This window comes from Oryctolagus cuniculus, chromosome 2 (assembly GCF_051225735.1).
Source record: "Oryctolagus cuniculus isolate XC-2025 breed Fujian yellow rabbit chromosome 2, ASM5122573v1, whole genome shotgun sequence".
NCBI lineage: Eukaryota > Metazoa > Chordata > Mammalia > Lagomorpha > Leporidae > Oryctolagus > Oryctolagus cuniculus.
The window spans coordinates 50,387,079-50,403,612 of record NC_142868.1 but is presented as its reverse complement, the minus strand read 5'-3'; the positions used below and the strand labels follow the sequence as shown (position 1 = coordinate 50,403,612).

Genomic DNA, 16,534 nt, shown 5'->3' with positions numbered 1-16,534 from the left:
AGTATTAAACTGTACATCAACAGTCAGGACAAGAGCTGATCAAGTCACTGTTTCTCATAGTGTCTGTTTCACTTCAACAGGTTTCCTTTTTGGTGCTTGGTTAGTTGTCACCGATCAGGGAAAACATATGATATTTGTCCCTTTGAGACTGGCTTAATTCACTCAGCATGATGTCTTCCAGATTCCTCCATCTTGTTGCAAATGACCGGATTTCATTTTTTTTTTACTGCTGTATAATATTCTATAGAGTACATGTCCCATAATTTCTTTATCCAGTCTACTGTTGATGGGCATTTGGGTTGATTCTAGGTCTTAGCTATTGTGAATTGAGCTTCAATAAACATTAATGTTGAGACAGCTTGTTTGTTTGCCAATTTCATTTCCTTTGGGTAAATTCCAAGGAGTGGGATGGTTGGGTTGTATGGTAGGGTTATATTCAGGTTTCTGAGGAATCTCCAGACTGACTTCCATAGTGGCTTGACCAGTTTGCATTCCCACCAACAGTGGGTTAGCATCCCTTTTTCCATCCTCTCCAGCATCTGTTGTTGGTAGATTTCTGAATGTGAGCCATTCTAACTGGGGTGAGGTGAAACCTCATTGTGGTTTTGATTTGCATTTCCCAGATTGCTAGTGATCCTGAACATTTTTTCATTGTTTGTTGGCCATTTGGATTTCCTCTTTTGAAAAATGTCTATTGAGGTCCTTGGCCCATCTCTTAAGTGGGTTGTTTGTTTTGATGTTGTGGAGTTTCTTGATTTCTTTGTAGATTCTGGTTATTAACCCTTTATCTGTTGCATAGTTTGCAAATATTTTTTCCCATTCTGTCAGTTGTCTCTTCACTCTCCTGACTGTTTCTTTTGAAGTACAGAAACTTCTCAATTTGATGCAATCCCAAATGTTAATTTTGGCTTTGACTGCCTGTGCTTCTGGGGTCTTTTCCAAGAAATCTTTGCAGATACCTATATCTTGCAGGGTTTCTCCAATGTTCTCTAATAATTTGATGGTGTCAGGTTGTAGATTTAGGTCTTTAATCCATGTTGAGTGGATTTTTGTGTAAGGTGAAAGGTGGGGGTCTTGCTTCATGCTTCTGCACGTGGAAATCCAATTTTCCCAGCACCATTTATTGAATAGACTGTCCTTGCTCCAGGGATTGGTTGTGGATCCTGGATCAAATATAAGTTGGCTGTAGATGTTTGGATTGATTTCTGGTGTTTTCTAGCTTCCAACTTTTAATACAACTTTCCACACAAATATGGATGTTCATGTACGAATAAATTTTTTTGTGGAAATAGAGTTTAGTTTCTCTAGGAAAAACATTTAGATGTTAGAAATATTGTACATAAAGTAGTTTTATGTTAATATAGACAATACCAGACTGTCTTACAAAATAGTTAATTATTTTATGTTTCTACCAGCAATATATATGAATTTGAGCTGATCACATCCTCAGAAACATTTTTATAGTCAGTTTTTTTTAAGAAATGCAAGTGGGTGCTTTATAGTATCATATTGTGGTTTTGAATTGCATGTCACCAATAATCAATAATTTTGAACAGCTCTCAACATGTTTACCTCTTGCTATCAGAAAATTTTGTCTGGTGAAGTGATTATTCAAGTCTTTTATCTAATTATCTTCAGTTAGGATGTACATGTTCTTACCATTGAATTGTTCAAAGTTTTTTTTTTTTGCATATTTGAAAGGTTTTTTTAAACTTTTTACATTTAAGCTATACAAACTTCACGCATTTCATAAATACAAATTTAGGAGTAATGATTCTTCCCATGCTACCCGCTACCCTCTCACCTTCCCTCCCACCTTTTTTTCTTCTAACTCTACTGTTCCCACTTTTATTTTTTACTGAGATCTTCTGCACTTCTAAAGAAACACTCAGAAAATTAAAGAGGCAAGGGACAGAATGGGATAAATTATTTGCAAACTATACAACTGATAAAAAAATCTCAAAAAACTCAACAACAAAACAAACAACCAGTTAAGAAATGGGCAAAAGATGTAAACAGGCATTTTTCAAAAAAGGAAATGCAAATGGCCAACAGACTCCTGAAAAAATGCTCAGGGACATTAGCCATCAGGGAAATGCAAATTAAAACCACAATTTCTGTCTTGATTATTGGTCTGTTTAGGTTTTCTGTGTCTTCATGGCTCAATTTAGTTAGGTTGTATGTATCCAGGAATCCTGGTTTTTTTTTTTTTTTTTTTTTTTTTTTTTTTGACAGGCAGAGTGGACCGTGAGAGAGAGAGAGAGAGAAAGGTCTTCCATTTTCCATTGGTTCATCCCCTAATGTCTGCTGCAGCCGGCGCACTGCGCTAATCCGAAGCCAGGAGCCAGGTGCCTCTCCTGGTCTCCCATGCAGGTGCAGGGCCTGAGTACTTGGGCCATCCTCCACTGCACTCCTGGACCACAGCAGAGAGCAGGACTGGAAGAGGAACAACCGGGACAGAATCCGGTGCCCCAACTGGGACTAGAACCCGGTGTGCTGGTGGTGCAGGCGGAAGATTAGCGTATTGAGCCACAGCGCCGGAATCTGTTTTTAATATATTCTAGATTCTAATTTTTCATTAGTTATATGTTTACCAATGTTTTCTCCCTTTTTTTTTATTTCTTGAGAGTATTGAAGAATAAAAGTTTGCAATTTTGATAAACTTTCACTTATCAGTTGTTTTCTTTTACCTCTATGAAAACTTTCCTTATTTAAAGTCAGAAAGTTATTTTCTGGGGCTGGCACTGTCACATAGTGGATAAAGCTACCACATGCAGTGCTGGCATCCCATATGAGTGCCAATCAAATCCTGGCTACTCCACTTTCAATCTAGCTCTCTGCTAATGCATCTGGGAAAACAGCAGAAGATGGCCCAAGTTCTTGGGCGCCAGCATCCACATGGGAGACCTGGATAAAGCTCCTGGCTCCTGGCATTGGTGTAGCCCTGTCCTGGCTGTTTTGGTCATCTGGGAAGTGAATCTGTGGGTGGAAGGCTTCTTTTTCTCTGCCTCTGCATCTCCTTCTCTGTAACCCTGTCTTTGAAATAAATAAAATAAATAAATTTTTCTTTTTTAAAAAAGTTATTTTCTGCTGTTTTACTTTTAAAATATTAGGTTCATTAACTGTATTTGAAAGTTTGAGAAACAGGGATAAGTCAGTAATAGAGAGATATCTTATCTGTGTTGGACTTCCCACATGCCTGTAGTCGCCAGGTCTAGGCTAGACAAAAGCCAGGAGCCAGGAACTCAATCTGGGTTTTCTACATGAATGAAAAAGACCCAATTACTTAAGCCCTCCCTCACCTGCTACATCCCAGTGCACATTAGCAGAAATGCTGGAATTGGGAGCAGAACTGGGACTCAACCTCTGGCAATCTAATAGGGAATGCAGGCATCCCCAGAAGCAGTTTAATCACTTTGCGAAATGCCCAGGCCGTCTCCATTCCATGGTTTCATAGTGCCTTATTTTGCAATTAAATATATCCGTTCTTTTAATTTTTAAAATTATTTTATTTATCTTAATGGTGTGTGTGCACAATCACACACAGATCTGCTATTCGTTAGTTCACTCTCTAAATATTCAAAGCAGCCAGGGCTGGGCGGAAACTTGGAGCCCAGAATTCAATGTGGGTCTCCTGTGTAGATGGCAGGATCCCAAGCACTTGAGACATCCCTGCTATTTCCCAGCCTGTGCCTTAGCAGGAAGCTGTAATTGGGAGTAAGGACTCAAACATGGGCACTCTGGTATGGTGTGGTATGCGGGTCTCCTTAGCTGTGTTTTGACTGCTAAACCAAATACCCATCCCCCATGATTTATTTGTTTATTTATTTATTTATTTATTGGACAGTGAGAGGGAGAGACAGAGAGAAAGGTCTTCCTTTTCCATTGGTTCACCCTTCAACGGCTGCTGCGGCTGGCGCGCTGAGGCCAGTGCACCGCGCTGATCCGAAGGCAGGAGCCAGGTGCTTCTCCTGGTCTCCCATGCGGGTGCAGGGCCCAAGCACTTGGGCCATCCTCCACTGTACTCCCGGGCCACAGCAGAGAGCTGGCCTGGAAGAGGGGCAACCGGGATATTATTTGGCGCCCGGACCGGGACTAGAACCCAGTGTGCTGGCACCGCAGGTGGAGGATTAGCCTACTGAGCCTCAGCGCCGGCCCCCCTATGATTTATTTCAAGTTCATTGTTCTATGTGGTATGAGGCAAAGGACCAAATTCACTATTTTGCATATGAATAAACAGTTTTTTTCCAGCACTATTTTTTGTGAAGTTTATTCGTTCTCCATTGAAAAGTATCTTTGCTTTCATCAAAAATTAGTTGGCAACATATATGGGTCTGTTTCCAAACTTTCTGTTCTGTTCCATTGTTCTGTACATCGATGCTTGTACCAATACTATGCCAGTTTGAGTCACTGTATTTTAATAGTAAGTCTTGAGATCAGGTAGTGTAACTCCTCCAACTTTTCCACAATGATTTTGGGTGTTCTAGGACATTTCACTTTCAGACAAATTTTAGAATAATACTGACAAGTTCTAGTCCAAAAAGCCTCCTGGAATTTTTATTGGGATTATGCTAAATTCGAGGTCAAATTGTGGAGAACTGACCTCTCAACAATAACTCTTTCAATTTTGATCATGGTATATCTGAACAATTATTTCCATCCTTTAAATATTCTCTCAGCAATGTTTCTTGTGTTCATCATCAGGAATTGTAAGTATTTTCCAATTTTCTTCATTAATATTTCATATATTTATGCAAGTAGCTGTGTTTTGAAATATTTATTTTCATGTATTTGAAAGGCAGAGTGACACACACACCCATACACACAGAAAGTATATGTGTAGGAAAGAAAAGAAAAATCCTCCACCTGCTGGTTCAGTCTGAGCCAGGCTAAAGCCAGGAGTCCAGAACTCAAATAAGATCTTGCACATAAATGGTAGACGACCAAACAATTGAGCCATTTTGTTTAGCAAGAAGCTGGACAGGAAGTGGAGTAGCTGGGACATATCTCTTCAATATGGAATGTGAGTATCCCAAGTGATATCTTAACCTGCTGCACTACAATGCCTGCGCCACTGTTTTCATTTTAATTTTGTTAATTTTGAAATTTATGTTACCAATTGCTTGTTATAGTATATAGAAATCAAACAGATTTGTAAAATATTAACCTAATGGCTGTGAGCTTTCTTTTTTGTGGATTACCTAAGTGTTTCTACAATCACAATTATGTTGTCTATAAATAAATATACTTTTACTTCTTCCTTTCCAAACTGTATTCCTTTTTCTTTTTTCTTCTCTTTTTTTCACATGTTATTATCTATGGTGCAATAGTGCATAGAAATAGTGGAGTAGATAATATTTGTTTTATTTGTCATATTAAGAGGAAGCCATTCAATCTTTCACTATTAATCATGACACTAGTTTTAAGGTTTTGAAATATCACCTTATCAGTTTGAGAATGTTTCCTTCCATTTTTAGTTTTCTGATCAATTTTATCATGGATTGATATTGAATTTGCTGAATACTTCTGAATCTATTGAGATAAATATAAGAGTTTTTTTTTTTCATTTCAGTTATTTATTTATTTATTTATTTTTTAACTTTTATTTAATGAATATAAATTTCCAAAGTACGATTTATGGATTACAATGGCTTCCCCCCCATACCGTCCCTCCCACCCACAACCCTCCCCTTTCCCACTCCCTCGCCCCTTCCATTCACATCAAGATTCATTTTCGATTATCTTAATATACAGAAGATCAGCTTAGTATACATTAAGTAAGGATTTCAACAGTTTGCTCCCACACAAACATAAAGTGAAAAATAATAGATGATTTTTTTTAAATGATGATGAAATCAGATCAGACCTATTGTCATGTTTAATCCCAGTGAGAGTCAAGTTGGGAGTTGATAATTTCTTTTTTTTTTTTTTTTTTTTTTTTTTTACAGAAGATCAGTTTAGTATACATTAAGTAAAGATTTCAACAGTTTGCACCCCCATAGAAACACAAAGTGAAATATATTGTTTGAGTACTCGTTATAGCATTACATCTCAATGCACAGCACATTAAGGACAGAGATCCTACATGAGGAGTAAGTGCACAGTGACTCCTGTTGTTGACTTTACCAATTGACACTCCTGTCTACGGCATCAGTAATCTCCCTATGCTCCAGTCATGAGTTTCCAAGGCTATGGAAGCCCTCTGAGTTCTCCGATTCTTATCTTGTTTAGACAAGGTCATAGTCAAAGTGGAGGTTCTCTCCTCCCTTCAGAGAAAGGTACCTCCTTCTTTGAAGACCTGTTCTTTCCACTGGGATCTCACTCACAGAGATCTTTTGCCAGAGTGTCTTGGCTTTCCATGCCTGAAATACTCTCATGGGCTTTTCAGCCAGATCCGAATGCCTTACGGGCTGATTCTGAGGCCAGAGTGCTATTTAGGACATCTGCCATTCTATGAGTCTGCTGAGTATCTCACTTCCCATGTTGGATCACTCTCCCCTTTATTTATTCTATCGGTTAGTGTTAGCAGATACTAGACTCGTTTATGTGCTCCCTTTGACTCTTAGTCCTTTCATTATGATCAATTGTGAACTGAAATTGATCACTTGGACTGGTGAGATGGCATTGGTACATGCCACCTTGATGGGATTAAATTGGAGTCCCCTGGTATGTTTCTAACTCCTATAATATAGTGAATTTTATTGATTGATTTGAGAATATTTAATTGGCCACACAATATTTGGATGTGTCACACGTGGTGTTATTATATCATTCTTTTTCATATATTGCTGTATCAATTCACTAGTATTTGTTGAAAATTTTTGCATATATTTTTATGTGGGTTTATGATTTATAGATTTTGTTTTCTTTTTTGTAATTTTTTTGTATTGTTTTGGATTAGGGTTGGATTAAACCTGTCCTCTGAATGAATTAGAAAGAGTTCTCCCTTGTGGAAAACATTTACAGAACTGACATTTTTTCTTTAATAGTTTGATAGAATTTGTTAGTGAAAATATTTGGCTTTCTGGTTTTGCTACAGAATAGTATTTCATTTTACTTATTTGTGTGTGAATATTTTTATCCATTTAATATCTGTAATAGATTCATAGCCTATAGACTGATTTGATAGGTTAAAGGATTCTTTAGGTTATCTCTTCCTTCTTGAGTGAGGTTTGGCTTTTTCTAAACTCTGGAACCACTATGTTCAGCATATTGTTATCTGTAATTATTATCTCCAGTTTAGGGGTATATGAAATGGGGCATGCCATTGAGAAATTAGCAAGCCCTGTAGTAAGTTCTTAGGAATTACATTGGCTGTAATACTGGAAATCTCTGTCACAAGATATGCCTAAATCTACGGATCACTCATTACTTGTAATTTACTAATAGAGAAGGAAATTGTGCTGTTTTATTTTAATTAATCAATTTTCATGTCCTTTTTAAAATATTATGGATTAAACCACCATTTTACATTTCCTTGACTTTGGTTAAGTAAGTTTTGGAAGTAGCATTTTAAAAATTTTAATATTTTACTTTCTGAATATGTAGTTGGAAGATATTTTTAATTACACTTAATCCCAGAAGACTGATTTTCATTTGTAACATTCTTGTAGCATGAAAGCAATTTTTCCTTGGTTAATTCCTAATCATATAAAACAGACAAATGTTGATTTAGTAATTTCAGGACTGGTATCAGGCATTTTCTGTTGTCAGTTTATGAACCGACATGATCCTTTTCCCCATCACTGTTTATTTTTCTTGTTTTGGGCACATTAAAGTACTTTAGGCTGCCTTTTCCTGAGGCACAGGAAGGAGATAGTCAACAGCATTAGTCATGAAAGAGTTTGTATGAAAGCATCAGGATATTTGAGAATAGTTCTAACAGCGTAATGCATCAAAATGCTTTGTTTGTCAGTAGTTTTTGAACATAACACCATATAAATTTTGGGGTAAAAGGATACACCCTGATTTCTTCCAGACTGGTACTTGTAGGGTTGCTGTGGTTTGAATGTGTCCTCCAAAGTTCTAGTGTTGGAAAATGAATGCCCAGTCACAGGAATGGATTCATTATGGTGGGACAAGTCCCTGATAAAAGTATAGCTTGTCTCCTTTCCCTTCTATCTCTCAAACTCTTCCCCATCTCTCTTGTCCACAAATGCACACATGTGTGTGCTCTTTTGTCTTTTCATCTGCTACTATGGAAACGTGTATCAAGAAGACCCTCAGGGACATGGCTCCCTCCACCTTTGACTTCCCAACAGAAGTAGGCAGAACTGTAAGACATAAATTTCTTTATAAATTAGCCAGTTTGCCTAGAATTGTATCTATGAACTACATTGAATCTGTTCTCTTTGTATTAATATCATATTAGCATGAGAATTGTTATAGTAATTATCATGCATTTGCTGTGTCCTTGAAAATCTAATGTGCTAATACATTCCTTATAAATGTAAAGACAACCCTATTTCCCCCAGAATTACCCAGTCTGTGGTATTTTAACATAATATCACATAATGGACAAGGATATACATCTGAATGAAAACATATGAATTAAAAATCACTTGGAGAGTGGGTATTGTGGCACAGGATGTAAAGCTACTGCTTGGGATGCCTATTTACCACATTAGAGTGCCTTTGATTAAGTCCCACCTCCAGCTTCCTGCCAGTGAGCACCTAGGGAAGCAGCAGATGATGGTCCAAGTCTTACCCATATGGAAGACTCAGGTAGAGTTACTGGCTCCTGGCTTCAACCTGGCCCTGATTTGGCTGTTGCAGGCATTTGGAGAGTAAATCCATGGATGAAAGATTCTCTCTCTCTCTTTTTATCTCTCTCTCTGTCACTCTATGTTCCAAAGAGATAAACTTTAAAAAATGACTTTGATCTGCGGCAATTGTTCCATCAAAAGAACATGAATCATTGTGATTAATCAGATTTATCATTCATCCTGATAATTTGTTCTTTAATTACCTTCCTCAAAGGTGTCTAGTGGGTGTCATTCCTCAGGTTCAATTGTGTTGCATGTCTGGGACAATACAATCAGACCTATGAGAGTAGTAGGTGAAACTATGCAGCGGGCACCACATGTTCAAGCAGTGCTAAGTGGATAGGAAAACTGCATGGTCTCTGCTGACATCCATGTGTGTAAGGTTTAATCCAGCAAATTGGGACTAGCACTGAAATGTAGGGACAGAGGTCATCTGAAGTCAAACGGCCCAACAACCAAAGATGTCTGGCCTTCCAGGTAGAATTTTACGCATGTCAATCTCAGTTACATTGGAGTCATGGAACCAAAAGAGTAATGGCAAAGGTTATGGAAATATTCTGTGTGTGTGTGTATGTGTGTGTGTTTGTGTGTGTGTATTTATGAAGGCTAGAAGGAGGGAAAGATCCATCACAGATATGAACAGAACTCTGAACCTCCTGAATCCCACTGCATGAGTTTGAAGTAGCTTATAAACTAACCATGATAGGGCCTGCAAATGAGCAAATGAGGCAGCCAGAAATTGGTACTTATGTAAAAGAAATGTTAAAGTCTTGTCCTAGCATCTAATTTTCCTCATATTTATTCTATTCTCAGTATATATTAAATTATTTTTGGATTGTAGTTTTCTGGTAATGATAACTTCATTTTCTCTATCCTACATGAGTGTTAAACTAATAGACATCAATAAAGTCTCTTCTAACACCAACATCTATGATGTAAGATCACTCTTCCTCCCTCCCTTCTTCCTTCCGTGTATGAGTGTTTTTATGTGTAATATTAGAAGATAGACATCAGTGAGAGAGGGGAAGATAGAGAAAATTGTAACATTTACATTATTTACATTCTTAAAAAATGTACCTTGTTGGTCTTCTCAAATAGCAGGCATTTATTCTAGCAAACTTTAACATTACCAATTCCTGCTTGCCTGATGGAGCTCATTTATCTTAATTTTTCCACAATATAACTAGTTCCTACTACATTTTAGGCACCAAAACAGGCTCTAGGATACAATGATATTCATAAATAAGATATGGCCATTATTGAACCAGTAGGCACAGAATGGTTTGATGCATCTCCGTGCCTAGACCAGCTGGGTCTCCTTAATCTGTAATTAAAGCTTCTGTTGATATTGCCAAATGACTAGCAGTCTTGTTGCTTAATCCTGGATCTGTCCCTTCAAGGAGCCCAGTAGATGCTTATTCCAGATAAGATTCATATTTGGTGATTTGAACTGATGATCTCTCCCTGGATGGGGACAATTCTTCCTTTCTAGTACATGTGTCCTGGTTTCACCCAAAACTAGTCCCAGCTTTCTGTCAACTTGGCTAGTAGGTCCCAGCATGTCATGTGTTTTTAACAAGAGCTGTGTTGAGAAAAATATGATTAAAATTTTATTTTAGGCAAATAAGATAATGAACATGTCATTTTATAATAGTGAAATTCATATTCATCCTACAAATATGTAATTGTTGGTGGAAATTTGTTTATTGCCTTCTTTTTTCAGTATGAAGAATGGTATATAATGTACTAGAGTACATTCAGAGGTATATAATTATAATGATCAAGAGAGATTTATTTAGGTTTTAGACTTCATGCAATGGCAGGAACTTTTGGAGAAATCTATATATTGCTGGTGTTTCTGAGGCTGAGTTGAGCCTTAAATCATATAAATCAATCAGACTGAGAGAAGAAAAGAGCTGGACATATACAAGAACAGGAAAAAAATTGAAATCAGAAAGACTGAATCCTTTAGAATGAATTTAAACCCAAGAGTGGGAATAAGAGAGGGAAGAGATGTGCAATTAGGGACATGTTCAAGCTGACTTCTCTCAAACGGTAGAGTTAGAAACATACCAGGGGATTCCAATTCAGTCCCATCAAAGTGGCATGTACCAATGCCATCTCACTAGTCCCAGTGATCAATTTCTGTTCACAATTGATCATAATGATAGGACTAAGAACCAAAGGGATCATATAAACAAGACTAGTGTCTGCAAATACTAGCTGATAGAATAAAAAAGGGAGAAAACGATCCAACATGGGAAGTGGGATACACAGAAGACCCATAGAATGGCAGATGTCCTAAACAGCACTCTGGCCTCAGAATCAGCCCTTAAGGCATGCGGATCCGGCTGAAAAGCCCATGAGAGTATTTCAGGCATGGAAAGCCAAGACAGTCTGGGGGAAAAAAAAAACAAAAACTTAAATGAAAGATCCCCACAAGTGAGATCCCAGTGGAAAGAACGGGTCATCAAAGAAGGAGGTACCTTTCTCTGAAGGGAGGAGAGAACTTCCACTTTGACCATGGCCTTGTCTAAATATGATCAGAGTCAGTGAACTCAGGGGGCTTCCATAGCCTTGGCAGCTCATGACAAGAGCCTAGGGTGATTACTGATGCCATAAACAAGAGTGTCAATTTGTTAAGTCAACAGCAGGAGTCACTGTGCACTTACTCCTCATGTAGGATCTCTGTCCTTAGTGTGCTGTACATTGAGATTTAATGCTATAACTAGTACTCAAACAGTATTTCTCACTTTATGTTTCTGTGTGGGAGCAAACTGTTGAAATCTTTACTTAATGTATGCTAAACTGATCTTCTGTATATAAAGAGAATCGAAAATGAATCTTGATGTGAATGGAAGGGGAGAGGGAGTGGGAAAGGGGAGGGTTGTGGGTGGGAGGGATATTATGGGGGGGAAGCCATTGTAATCCATAAGCTGTACTTTGGAAATTTATATTCATTAAATAAAAGTTAAAAAAAAAGAATGAATTAAACCCAAGTCTGTCTCATTAACTCAAACTGCTCCACAGGTGACCTGCAGGTACATGCTGAGTTTCAGGACTCAGAGCTGCAGAACAATAAGATCTGACAATATTAAGAGTTGATGTGAGTTCAGATGCTGTTCCACACCAATAAGGTGACCCACTAGATGGATGAGAACCCATATGAACTGCAGTAATACAATGACACTAACCTGTATAGAGTATCCAAATAACTGTTGCTCTATTTCCACTTCCAAATTTTGTACAAATGTTCTTCAGTTCTTAGAGCCACATAACAAGAGAATTCTGGAAAATATAGTTGCAGATTTGATGTAGTACAAAGCCACCACAGCTCAGCAATTCTCAAATTATTAGCCACTTCTTTTAACTATATTTAACTTTTAAATAAAGACAATAGCAAAATCATGCTTTCATGTAACATGATGTAAATATCTCACACACAAGGATGGCACACTAACCATATCCCCAAAAGTGGATACAAAATTCTTTTGCCATTTCAGATATTCATCCCTTTGCTAAATTCCACTCTCTTGATGATATCCCATCAATTTTTTTTTGACAGGCAGAGTGGACAGTGAGAAAGAGAGACAGAGAGAAAGGTCTTCCTTTGCCGTTGGTTCACCCTGCAATGGCCGCCGCGGCCGGCGCGCTGTGGCCGGCGCACCGCGCCGATCCGAAGGCAGGAGCCAGGTGCTTCTCCTGGTCTCCCATGGGGTGCAAGGCCCAAGTACTTGGGCCATCCTCCACTGCACTCCCTGGCCACAGCAGAGAGCTGGCCTGGAAGAGGGGCAACCGGGATAGAATCCGGCACCCCGACCGAGACTAGAACCTTGTGTGCCGGCGCCGCAAGGCAGAAGATTAGCCTAGTGAGCCGCGGCGCCAGCCGATATCCCATCATTTTTATCCTGAGATATAGATTACTGTTAAAACAGGTTAGAAGACAGGGAAATGGAGCAATAGAAGTTAGAAAGAATTGATTGAAAATAAGTCATATACACATTATGATACTTCATCCAAGGGGCAGAGTGAGTATTGATAAAGGTACAAGGAGATGCTAATAAAGCTGGAGAATTTCTATTGCCTAGTGACATTGTGACCAACATAATATCATGAGGCAATGTGTACTCTTTTTTTTTGTGGTGATTATGATGTAAAACAACCTACTGACCTTCCAGTAGAATAAAAGCATAGAACATACAATTAGGTATAGTACATAATACTTGATCATGATTATAAGTCATTATATTACTGGTTTATGACCAGACTATATTTTTGTTTTGTTTTAGAGTATATTCATTATATTTATAGAAGAAGTTTACTATGAAGCAGAATACCATGTTAAAATGGCAGCAGCCTCACTATCTGTGTTTACTACCTCTCCTGATTGTATTAAGAGACCATGTCAAGGGATTGACCTATACTATCAGCTTTGTGTCTGGCTATGATTTCTAACACTGATGTAGTCATTGAACAATGCATTTCTCAGAATGTACCCTCATTGTTAAGCAATGCATGCCTGTTCATACAAGTATAGTCACATCAAAATAAGAAAAAGTATCATTAATATGGCAGTTCTCCATTTTGCAAAGGGTCATGAGGTTGTAACTGGTATTCATACTTTCCTTATTTCACTACCCATTTTGCCCTCAGCAGGCAATTCAGCTGGTTGTGGTTCTTGATCTAGCCTTTACTGGTGTAGTGTCTAACCCTGTAGTCTTACTTCCTATTAGAGGGCTATAGTTTTCCATTGATTTTAATCATGGAACATGGGAGTACTAGCTAGTCACTCCAGGGGATTATGTACCTAATAGATATATTCCTCAGTATTCCATTATTTTGTAGCAATTCAGTTTCCCTTTGTCAGAATTAGAATCGGGTCACTCATCCATTATAGAAAATTTGTTTGCCTGCTGACTTATTCGAATGAAGAACTCAAAGTGACCAGGATGTAATTTCAACTTCTGTTCAATAGAATTTTTGCTGTATTTTCTGGAGGAAGTGTGCTTTCTTTGGTAATGAAAGCATCTATTCTAGTAGATCTCAAAGTCATAGGGATGGGAAGCAAATATTTGTTTATGAATGAATCTTTAGAGATAATAGTTTTAGGAACCACTTTTATTTTCCACCTCTTGATCCCTGGATCAATGAATCTTGGCAGTTGAAGAAATAGCACCGTATATTGGCTACTGGTTTAGAGTGTATACTGCATTCTAGTGGCTACATTTAACTTTAACCCCAATCCTGCAAGGTATTACCGTGCATCTGGAACCGTGACTAAGTCTTCCAAAGACCGCTCTACTGTTTGATCAGACATGTAGAATGATGTAAGCCCATTCACTGTAAGCCCAGTGAATTTCCCGAGTATGGGTTCCTTGCCATACTTACATCTTATAAAACAAGTGCTTTGGTCAGAATCTATGCTATGGATAAAGTCTTTTATAACTTCATGGATGGTGATTTTGGTGCAAGTGTTACAGTTAGAAAGGCAGAATAAGTGTCTACTTTCCAGTGAGGGAAAAATGCTGCCCTTCTATGATGGAAGTGGTCCAATATAATGAACCTGGCTAGCCAGCTAATCTTTACTGGGAATTCTATAGTGGAGGCTATTGGTCTCTGTTGCTTGCAGTTAGGCGTTGTTGCTAGATCAGCCTTAATGGGTAGACTTTTGTGATATTAAGCATAAGCATAATCCACATTGGGCTCCCATGGCTACTTTGTTAATCATCTCCTTGGGCAAGGACAGTGACAGTTGGGAAAAGAGGCTGATTGACATCCATAAAATTTTATCCACCAGATCATTAAGGTTCTCCTCTGCTGAGCACATTCGTTAATGAGCTTTCATATAGGCCATACCTTTATACACTTTATATTTGGGATCGTCTTTTCACATGCCTCTCCAGGGACCTCTTGATGGTTATGTTTCCAGTCTTATCCCTTCTAAGTCCCAAATAGTCCAGCTAAACCGTTAGTCACTGTCTATAAACCTGATGCATGTGGCCATTTCTTCATATGCCTTTGGGATGTACCTTACATTTCTTCTTTTCCCAGTTCAGCTTGATTACATAGTGCTAACTTTTAATTTGTAGGTCAAACAACCCCAACATATGATGGGTAGCTCAAGTCTCATGGTAATGTCAAGGCCCATGGTTAATAATTCAGTCTCCATCACTGTTCTGTAGTAATCCAGAAGCTGTTTTTCAAAAAATAAATGTATAATACTGGTAGAGGATAACATATTTTTGCTTCAAAATCCTAAAGATTTGTACTGTGATTCACCTAGAGATTCTTGCAAAATGCCTATCTGCCTCAGTTGGGGTGTCATACAGACTGAATGACCAGAACAGCTTGATTGGCAGGTGAACATGATGCAGAGCTTTCCCTAAGTCAGTATGCTGACAATAAAAACAGTCTGAGCGGGGGTAGGTGGACAGAACTAAATCTTTAAAAATTCAGTTTTTTAGGGCCAATGCCACAGTACAGTGGGTTGAGCTATGGCCTGCATTGCAGGCATCCCATATGGGTGTTGGTTCCTGTCCTGGCTGTTCCACTTCCAGCCCCCTACTAATGCCCCTGGAAAGCAGCAGAAGATGGTCCAAGTCCCTGGGAGATCCAGAAGAAGCTCCTGGCTCCTGGCATCGGCCTGGCACAGCTCAGGCTATTGTGGCCATTTGAGTGGTGAACCAATGGATGGAAGGTTTCTCTCTGTCTCTCCTTCTCTCTCTGTAACTCTACTTTTCAAATAAATAAATAAATAAAAATAAACAAATCTTTTTTGAATAATCAATAGAATACAGAATACATTGTGAAATCTTTAAAAAAAATAGCCAATCAATTCTTTTCCACTGAAATAATCAATTACTTTTTCTGATTGCTTGGGGAGCTATGCTTTTATTATTTTCTGTTTTTTGAGCTTACTACCAACAGGAAACATTAGAATATTTTTGAAATGCAGAATAATAAGAAAAAGGCAGTTAAATCTCTACAGTAATCCTAACCCTACAGTGTAGCTGATACAATAGGTCTATTCCATTACTGCAAGAACAAAGAATGAACCAATAAATATATATTGGACCAAAGTTCATAATGCACAAATAGGTAATAGATATGGATTAAATTGTATGTAATTTTGTATAAACACTGATGATTTAGATACCTAAATAGTCTTTTTTTAAATTGTAATTTGTATTCTGTTATACAGAATGGATGTGAATGATCATATTTCTACATATATTTTCAGAGAGATGATCTATTTGCTGGCCTATTGCCCAAAAATCCACCAAATCCATGGTTGGACCAGGCCTAAACCAAGATGCTGGTAATCAACCCAGGTGTCCCACATGAATGCCATGGACCTAAGTACTTGAGTCCACCTGTTGCATCATGCACATCAACAGAAAGTTGGATTGGAAGCAGAATAACCAGGACTTGAACCAGGTACTCTGCTGACATAAAATGTAGGTATCCCAAGTGGTGATTTAACACTTGTGCTACAAGTGTTAGATTTATAGGAAAATTACAGGGATGTTACTAAGAACTCTTTCATACCCCTCATACATTTCTCCCTCTCATTAGCATGGCACATTGTTCACAACTAGTGAACCAGTATGGTTATATCATTTGTAACCAATGTCCATATCCTTTTCAGATTTTTTTAATTCTTTTTAAAAATGTAATGCTGCTATTCGCTTGCAATATCCCTTGTAAACTAGATTTATTCATCAAGTCTCAATCTCTCTTGATGACTTTGAAAGTTTTGATGCAAACTG

General features: G+C 38.1%; 1 long non-coding RNA gene across 2 annotated transcripts in view; it reads left to right on the top strand.

Moving 5' to 3' along the window:
* Positions 1 to 16,222, top strand: part of LOC149127758 (uncharacterized) — an 80,364-nt gene extending 64,142 nt beyond the window's left edge. The window contains exon 3 of one of the 2 annotated variants that reach the window (XR_016228901.1): positions 16,006 to 16,222. This is a non-coding gene — a long non-coding RNA (uncharacterized LOC149127758). The remainder of the gene's footprint in view (positions 1 to 16,005) is intronic. The other variant, XR_016228902.1, reaches the window with a different exon arrangement.
* The last annotated feature ends 312 nt before the right edge of the window (positions 16,223 to 16,534 follow it).